At 42.6% G+C, this 10000-nt stretch overlaps 1 long non-coding RNA gene across 1 annotated transcript in view; it reads left to right on the top strand.

Moving 5' to 3' along the window:
• The window catches only part of LOC134438289 (uncharacterized), a 60169-nt gene that overhangs the window by 15165 nt on the left and 35004 nt on the right, over positions 1-10000 (top strand). Inside the window, exon 2 of the long non-coding RNA XR_010032549.1 lies at positions 2025-2087. This is a non-coding gene — a long non-coding RNA (uncharacterized LOC134438289). The remainder of the gene's footprint in view (positions 1-2024; positions 2088-10000) is intronic.

Raw genomic sequence — 10000 nt, 5'->3', positions numbered from 1 at the left:
AGTGCTTATTATTAGCCAAATAAAATTTTCTCTTTGCTCAGATTGTTTTTTCCCCCTATTATCTTGTTTTTTGTTGTTGTTTACTGTCATTGTCTTTAAGTCACATACACAATCACATCATATACCACGTGTTTCATTCTGCTTTTGCTCTGGTTGACATATTTGGGTTTTGCTTTGGTTGTAGGGACTTTGGAGTAGAACACTACTGGATCTGCTATTCTTTTCCTAACCCATATGTAGTGCACACAGTTCCTCTAGATTTTACATCTGGAGGTGACATTAAAGGTGACTTAAATGGCAAGGTGACTCTTCGCAGTACATTTGGTGCATTGTTGCATGACTGGCTGCCTTTTAAAAATGGCTTTGAATCACCTTTGGTTCAGAGTTAATTACTGCAACACAAAGCACCACATACTAATCAGTCAATCTCTTACTAGGATGAATACAGCACTCAACTGATATATGCATTTTGTGAGTAAGACAAAGGAGGAAGGCACAGAGCGACATACCGTACTTGGCTATGAAAGAGCTCGCTAGCAAATTAAACTACTAAGGCTACACAATCAGGATGTGTGAACTGAGCTCTCAGACAAAGTGGTATGCTAGATAGAAATCAATTGTGCTGAACGACAGTAAGGAGAAAAGCCAACCCATGCTCATCGTTGTATATCATTCTCACTGGTATAGAATCACATGTTTCTCTTCCATTCAGATCCGAATGCACTCATCCATAGAACATTCTTATGTTCGTTTTGTTTCTAAATTTTCTAATAAGATATTTCCTGTTCAAACTAATTAGTTGAATGTGATATGCATGTGATTATGTGATAACACAACCACACATAAACAAAACAATGATAGCAAAGGCATCCAAAATAGTGATCCTTTATCATTCAATGTTGCCTCAAGGCAACAGAAAGAAAAGTGTATTTCTAAACAATTGCAAAGTGAACACCTTCTGAAACTGACAAAGTTCTCTATACACCCTTATTCACCTCAAGGTACATGTATTTTTATTTTAAGTTTCTATCAGTTTTAATTGAGCAAGCTAGAAAGAAAGTCCCGCCTTCAAATGCTACAAAATGAGTCAACCAAACCACTCAAAACTGTACCTTGGTGTCTTTTATAAACCTGATTATCATTGACTTTAAAATCTCTTCAAAACTTGGTCTGACCAAGAGCATAACAATTAACATTTCCCAAACGGCATGATTGACCCACTTCCCTTGGTTTGCAACTGGTCGTTTGCTTCCCGACAAAGTGGGAGAAGTTCCTGATTTTTCTGGAGCTCAGAAACGATATTTGTAATGCTCCTGGCCTGACTACAAGCAACGCTGAAGGTGTTGCATCACTAGGAGGGCCCAGCCTGGCTAGTCCTTTATAGCAATGTGATAGGTTTTGATCATTTTAAGAGAGACACACTTGGTATGGGGCTTTAAAAACATTGCATTGCCCTAGGGCAACATTGTGCAGTAGAGACTACAAGTGTCCAAGGATCTGATGTGGTCTATATAGGCCTATTGTTTAAATGGGTTAGAAATGAATGTCGGGCCAAGGTAGTTCAGTGCTATGGATCTGTAAAGCACTTTTTATTTTCAGTCAAGGGGCCAGGGACTAAAAATAAAGCAAGGACAAGCTGCTTGCCATCTTTCTACTCTTCAGTATGCCAAGCCAAAGATAATAGACTCTCAAGTTATACATACAGTAGATCATTCAATAGATCATTCAGCACTCTCTGGCCAACGTCCTCTGTGATCAGTGCTTAGGCATAAACAGTGCTTTGGATAAACATACCATACATCTACTGCATTATTTTTTTACAGCAACAAACTAACTCTGCTTCACAATATCCTCTTCTATCTTTATGCATTTGACAGTATAGCTAAAGTCCTTCCCAATGTCATTCTGGAGAACATGACCTGTAGTGTAAAATGCCCTAACATGATGTGAAATTAATAATCATATAGTTGAGAGATGAAAAGTATTGTCGTGTTAAATTCAACACTACCTTGTTATATCCTCAGGAGGACCCCCGATGATGGTGATCAAGAAGTGCAGAGAAGACGGCCATACCACATACTGTATGTGTGAGTATTTATGAGATGATGGGGGATTTTTTTAATAAGTTTTGTTTTATCTGAAAATTAATTTTATGGTTTCAGGTTATTTGTCAAAGTTATGGTTATGGTCATCGTTATTTGTTAGTTATAGTTACCGCATGGTTATTTGACAAAATGATCCCATGCTAGCTTTTATTGATGTTCTGCCTTACTTACTCAAGGACATTTTTGCAAATGTCTGTGTTAAGGTAGAACACACAGAGAATACATGTATACTCTACTGTATGTATAGCACGGGGGAGGCTTTATGAAATCAAACTATCTTTGGGCCACGTTTGTTAAGTGTTTTTAACTTCTTATCACTTCTTATAATTGGCCACATGTTGAGAGACAGTGTGAAGGGGCGACATCCGCAGCACATTTCATAGTCACCATTATTACCTTTCAGCTTACTCTGTAAGTTTGTGGAACTTCAGGAAAGTAAGTTGGTACAGATGTTGTATGCAGGCAGGTCCATACCTCAACTGCTGGTGGACATTCACAGGTGGCTTGTGTTTGCAAGCATTACACTAGGTTGCTGTGGATTTAGAGTAAATGTTGCGATGATATAACATGACTCAGCAGATGAATGTCGCTCTGCCCTGGGACTAATGGCTGATGTTCAAACTGTGTTGTCACAGTAGAGGAACTATGCCAGCCAAGATGAGGAACCATACTAACAGCAGCTGTCTGTTTACATGTGACATGTTTCTGTGTTTAGTGTACATGTGTCATTTGTCTGTCTGTTGAGCTGTTTATGGTGTTAAATCATATGCTCGTGTCCAAACAAAATGTCTCTCTATGAAGAGACAATAAAGGATTATCTTATCCTATCACAGTGCTAAGCTCATCCCAATGATTTGCTAAACAGATTCAAAACTACACAGAGTAGCATTGTAATTAGAGGACAGAGCCAAGCCAGATTCATGGCCCAGCTACGCTTATCCCCTATGGTGCAAGGCTAGACCAACCCGCCGGGCAAAAAAACCCACATTCTGCCGGTAGGGTGGGTCTAGTTTGCTAGGCTGGAATACAGGCTATCATGTGCATTTCACTGCAGCATATAGAAAAAGATGTGTTGTAAAACACAAAGTGTTGTCTTCTCTCCTCTTAATGCAACTCAAGCAACTACTTGAAGCACACAACAAAATATATTCTCTTAATCTGTGTGGACATGGCCTCTTTTGTAAATGTGCTTTTACCAGAATGGCAATGGCCTGTGTAATGTCACAGTAGTATTACACCATAGTAAAGTATTTTGGTAACACTTTATTTTAGTGTTACGTGTACTAGCACTAATGCAGGCAATGTTAATGCCTGCATAACCAATTTGTAAGGCATGTACCGAGCAAAAGCTAAGGCCTACTAGGTCCTTATTGAGGTTAAATTGATAATAAATCCCTTATTGTGCATGAACAAGAAGACATTTGCGAATACCTGCCTAACAAATGTTTGATTTTGCTTAGTACATGCCTTACAAGTTACTTATACAGGCACAGTGCATTAGTGCTAATAGATGTAACACTAAAATAAAGTGTTACCAGTCATTTCTATGACTACTGTATTAAAGCGTTCCACTGTCAGTCGAGAAGCCTTCCATGGTATCTGCCACGATACCTTTGCAATTCTGCATGCTATATTTGCAAACATGAAACATGAGTTCGGTCCTCCTTATTTGCAAATACATAATTACGTATCTACGTACACAATTGGCAGATTTGCCATTTCTCAATTGAAGAGGAAAATTAGTTTTGCCGGATAAATGAGTCAGACTTTGGCAGTGATGGCCTTTGATGGGGAAAATGCACATGACCCCTGCAAGAAAATACAACATCTCCATGCTGTTATCCAAAGCCCACACATTGGATGTTCACAGTTATCACTGGACTAGTCCGGGGACAGAATAGGTCGTCTCTGTCTCTGTTGCGGAATCTGACTCTGCCAGCCATTTTCACCATCAAATCAGGGCCCAGAATCTTATTGGCTGGTGGTTGGACCATGGCCAGCTGGAGATAGCTCTACAGAAAGGAATTATGTGGTGAGTAATATGGTGACATGCAATATCTGGAAACCATTGACATTTCCAGTATGCGAAGAAGGTAGGTTCTCATAGGGTGCCCTGTCTCTAGTCACTTCATGTTCTAAAGAAGCATTCAGGGAATCAAACCCCATTGAATAGCATGGCCTTTGGGACTCGGTAATGACACACAATTCTGCGGAGGGGGTTGGTCTCGGGTGTCCCTGGGTTTTGTAATGCCCTCTGCATTCTATTCTCTGTTTTTGAATTCATTCCACATCATTGCGATGCCAGGCAAATTGAATCTAATGCGCACCAATCGGATGCATTCATACGTTCTCTTGATTAGAATCATCAAAACGCCAATGAGGTTTTTGGAAATACTTAATGAAGCCATAAGTCTTGATTAGTATTCCACACATCTGTGTTCCTTTTTTGAAAATCAAAATTGCAGATTTATTTTAAACAGGTCAGCATCGTATGAAAATATGAGTGTTGAATGTCTTGTCCACCTGCTGTGAAGGGCCTTGGCTCCTGTGGAAATGATCCTATGCTGGGTGATGTAGAGAATACGTGACACTGAATAGCCCCATGTGGTACACAGAATACGCACAGCTTCACCAATAATAGAAATCTCTATTTGGGGGCGAGATAGATGAACACCAGCGTTATTGTTCGCTTGTCAGCGTGATTAATGATTCCGCTCTGTTTGGCTGCAGCTTCGTTTCCTGGTTGCTTTTGAACAGCCCTCGTGTGCTGATCAAGACTGGCATTATGCAGTATCTGGTCTGAATGCAGTGTATCACTGAACACATCTACTCTGTGCTGTGCTTTGTTACTGAGCCCAAGGCTGCTGCTGCTGCCGTTACTGCTGTGTGCCAACATGGTGGTTTTTGGGGGAGGCTTGTGGAATGTCTCTAAATGTTTGCAAAATGCAGTCGGTCTGTCTTATTACGTGTCGAAATTAGGCGGCCAGCTGTTGTGTAATAGCAATTAATTAGTACCCTGCGCTGTCTCTCCCCAGTCAGAGTACTGCTCCGAAACAAAAACGCGCCTCTTGTCACGAGGACGGGAGGCCGGCATGTTAGGACTGACTATGCGTCAAGCCAGCGTGCTCCAGTTCTGTATTGCAGTGCTGCACTATTGCCATCTAGTGCGCTTGAATCAAATTACAGGAAATGGATAACCTGTAATGGTAATGTCAGTGTTGTAGTACTGTATATGATCCCCTATAGGAGACTGTATACTGTACTAATGCAATGGAAGATTCCTTGCTGCGGGGTGAGCGGCATGCTTGTTTATGAGGCTGGCATTAACCAATTCTCCATTTCATTGTACATTGCCAATAGACCTGTTGATGCTTTTAAATTGTATTGTAAACATATTACAGTACATATTAGTTTGCAGAGAAATTGAGCATTTAGCCTTAAAATAGAAATGTCTTTCATTGCGCGCACTCCAGGACTGATCTGATGATTTGGGAAATGGCCTCTATCAGCATTAGACTGTTTCAGTGAAAAACAGTGGAGGTGTTTGTTTGCTATTTTCATGAGGAGCAATAGATGCCACTGGAAGACAAATTACGTGCTGCTATAACATGGCTTGAGAAACAGTGCCACCCAGTGGAATTTTGTAGATGTTACAGACGGCACCACTCATGGTTTTGTTTTTTTAACTGTAAGTAAGCCTTTGGGCTCAGCAACCTTGATGGCTAATTTGTTTGACTGTACCTACTTACTGTGAACAGGATTTAATTTATTGTGTAAATAATTACACCAACAGCATTCCATAAAATTATAATCAGCAGGGCGGGGGGGGGAGAAGTGATAGCTGTGTGAGTTGACTCTCCTTGTTCATGAATTATGTAGGCTGGGTAGACTCGTCCTTGAACTTCCCTCACATCCACAACACAGTAGTATCAAGGGACCACTGGCCCTCAAGTCATCCATAAATTCACACAGAAACAGCTGCACTACTTCAAACTCAACTTACCGTGTCAGGCTTATTAAATGTAAGTATGTTATATTTACTAGTCAGCAAATATTGTCAGGCTTATTAAGTGTTATATTTACTCGAGTTAGTACATATAACACATATACTGTACACACAAAATTCGCAATCCATTTATTGCATTTTTAACATGGCATTCGAGACAGTTACTGTTCGGAGATACTCCCCAAAGATGTTAACTTGTCACTTCACTAAAATGGTTGTTACTAAGGAAGTGACAAAGCAAACTGTGTGTGTGTGTGTGTGTGTGTGTGTGTGTGTGTGTGTGTGTGTGTGTGTGTGTGTGTCTGTACTCGTGTGCAAAGTATTTTTCCCACGCGCCACTCACTCACTCACACTCGTAGGCTGCCACCCCTGTCCCGCCCCGTGTGGGTGTCATAGGCGCTGGCCGTTGCGGCCGACCCGACGAGGCTTCCTGCCAGGCAGACATACGTGATGATGAAGGGAAAGCCCTTCACACAGCGCAGCGTTGCGCTGAATGTTATCAAAAGTGCCAGACAAATCCACTAATCCCTGCTCATGCCAGCAAAAACGCTGACCTCGAGAGAAAGGACTGTCAACGTTAGCATTTCAAAACATTGTGCTCACGAGAGCAATCAATTTCTCCTGTTGGGTCGGCAGGGCTGGGTTGGGACGAAAAATCAGGCCGGGCATTTTCGTCAGAGATCGGTCCGGCAGGCAATATAGAGAGACAATGAAGCCTGTGACAATATTTTTAGTCATCTCTTATGAGCTGTTTTGACAATTTTTGTATTGATGGGAGGAGCAGGCCAAAATCATCAACATTCCACCGGTCAAATGCCCTGCATCCCTTATGGCCAATCCAGCTATTTGGGTCGGGTTGGTTAGAGGTGGGGTCAGGTTGGGGTAGGGTGGATGAGAAGGGGGTGTGGGTATTGGTAGGCAGCCATGGCCTAGTGGTTAAGGAGATGGGCTTTAGATCGGAGGGTTGCAGGTTCAAATCATGCCCTTTCAATCCCTGTCTCACTCTGAGATGTCCTTGAGAAAGGTACCCAACCCCACACTGCTCCAAGGACTGTAACCAATACCCTCTACTTAAAATTACTGTGCGTAAGTCGCATTGGATAAAAATGTCAGCCAAGTGTAATGTAATGGTGCTGTACTACTTCCAACCTGATGAGAGTGTTACACACCCCTGTACTGTATAGTCTCTTCTGTCAAGCCCAATGAGAAGGGGTGTGGGTGTTGAATGGATTATTTGTGTGTGTAATTGGCGAGAGATTTATTTTAGACTGCTTTATCTGAGGAAGAACAGATGTTTCCTGGGTCAAAGACGGCTGGAGTTAAACTTCGCTAACATAAAAAGAGAGCCGATCTTTTTTTATTTCTTTTTTTTTTATTTCTTCATTTCCCCTTCTGAAGGAGAAGCCGTAGCGGAGGTGGTGAGAGAGGTGGTGTTAAGATCAGATGGTTGCAAGTTCAAATCCCACCCTTACCTCTCCCTACACTTACATCCATGGTCCTTGAGCAAGGCACCTAACCCCACATTTCTCTAGGGACTGTAACCAATACCTGTATAAAAATAACTGTAAGTCGCTTTGGATAAAAGTGTCAGCTAAGTGTAATGTAATTTAACGGTTTAGCCTGTAGGGAACTTTATCATCTGTGTTAATAATCTGCCAGACCACTTTTTCAACCTCATACAGTGCTTCCATCAAAGGCTAAAAGGTTTTTTTTGTTTTTTTTTTAACAGTCGTGATTTTCATTTTCCTAGAAGTACACACACACACACACACACACACACACACACACACACACACACACACACACACACACACACACTACTGCATGTAGGACGAATGAAAGACAAACGGTGTTTCAGACTCGCTCTTCCATCCGGCTTCTCGAGGCGCTCTAAAGGAGAGCCGTTTTAGCCGCTATTGCTTTACTGTAAATAGAAGGGGACTGTCCTCGGGAAAGCTGTACATCATTTTTGTCAGCTGAAAAGGTGCTCCATTACTTGCAGCGCAACTGGCAGAGCCCAGTAGTCAGGGCTTGACTGGGATAAAAAAACAGCCACGGCATTAAAAAAATAAAATAATCATAGACCAGCCCCTCACACTAGCCAGGCCGTGCCCTCCTAGTGACGCAACAGCTTCATCGTTGCTACTAGTCAGGTCAGGAGTCAATGCAAGTACTTTCTGAGTTCCCGCAAATACGGGAACTCCTCACACTTTGTTGGGAAGCAAACAATCATTAGGAAACCAAGGGAGGCCATTTGGGAAATGCGGTTTGGGAAATGATAATTGTTATGCTCCTGGTCAGACCAAGTCTCGAAGAGATTTGAAAGTCGATGATAATCAGGCTACCTCACACAGCCCCCTGCCTTTCTATTAGTAGCTATTAGTAGGTGTTATTAGTAGCTCAGACCACTGGGCTAACCCATATAAATTGAGGGCCAGTCTGTAAGGGAAACTACCCCCAAATAAACAAACAAAAAAACAGCAGCATCGCCCCCGAGGACTGTCAGCCCACCGGGAAAACGCCCTGTATTTCAGATGACCAGACCAGCCCTGCCAGCGATGTTGTTCACTAAAACCCTTCACTCGATTGGACCAGCTCTGCTGTGGTGTCTCAAACGCAAGGGGGGTTGGGGGAGTCGGGATGGGGGGGGGGGGGGGGGGGGGGGGGGGGGTTGACTGGCTTTGATTGAAGGTGAAGCTTCTGTGGGGATGTTTGTAGTGCTCACTGAAATTTATAGCTGTCCTTAAAGTCCACGGCAGAGAATTTTTAGAAAAGTATGAGGCTATGAGCTGCGTTCCCAGGAAGTACATCCGTACAATTTAATAATCCATTGAAATTGAAACCGGCTTTGATATTTTTCCCCACCCCCCAATGAACATTTTTGTGATGGTTTCATAGAGCCCTCTCTCGTTATTAATGTTTATGACATAAAACAGAGCAGCTAGCTAGTCGTGTTATGTTAAAAGTATGTCAAGCGTGGCCACAGGGGGGTTTAAAGATCACAGGTGAGTTATCTGGGCATCTGAAACAAATGCTCCAGTGCACTTACCTACCGTAACAACACAGGCCACCACGCTCAGTCCTCAGATGTGATCGTAATAGTTTGCAATAGAATGGTATGGTCACGCCGTTTTAACTTCAAAAAGCAGTTGTCCGACTGGGTTGAAACATTAAAGTGATCTGTCTGCACTAAAAAAGAGAGAGAAAGAGAGAGAGAAAAAAAGGTATTTCAGTGTCAGGCTTTAATCGCAGAAGTGCTTGAAAGATCAAAACGGCATGCGGGTCTCAGGCCTAATAGCCATCAATGGAACATATCAAAGCATGTGTTTAAATATTGCTCTGACATTAATGTGGGCACAGGGGACGGTGAGTTTAGTCAAAACGACTTCCCGTTTGTGGCAAAAAGTTTGGACGTGTTTTTTGCTGTGCTTTTGATTTTGGTCGTATATAAGACAGGGGGGCCTTTGCAGTAGTTGTGTACCTGATAGTCATATATTTTACCAGATAAAACATTGATGCTCCCTCTAAAGCCTCCATCCTTCTTACTGCTTCTCCTCACAGACAATAACACTTTGCGGGTAATTTGTTTCAGCCAAGATGTATGGCGTTGTAAATATTTAAAATCAAATTTGGCAAGCAGACAGAGATGGATGCTGCACCCCGGGCTGCTAGAGGAGACTTTCGGCGCTTGTCAGTGTTGTTCCTCTCCACCGTCCACCCTCCTCCTCCTCCCTTCATCCACTTTTCCTCTCCCTCCCCTCCCCTCCCGAGCCCTTGTTTTCCAATCGCCCCCTCCCTGTGCTCTAGTCGAGGTAGACTCAATAGCGGTGCTGTCTTGCTGTTCCCTTTTTCTACCACTGGGGGACAGCAGAGCCTATGGTACCAGCTG

This window comes from Engraulis encrasicolus, chromosome 22 (genome assembly GCF_034702125.1).
Source record: "Engraulis encrasicolus isolate BLACKSEA-1 chromosome 22, IST_EnEncr_1.0, whole genome shotgun sequence".
Classification (NCBI taxonomy): domain Eukaryota; kingdom Metazoa; phylum Chordata; class Actinopteri; order Clupeiformes; family Engraulidae; genus Engraulis; species Engraulis encrasicolus.
The sequence above is the reverse complement of the archived record's forward strand: the minus strand, read 5'-3'. Positions and strand labels throughout refer to the sequence as shown.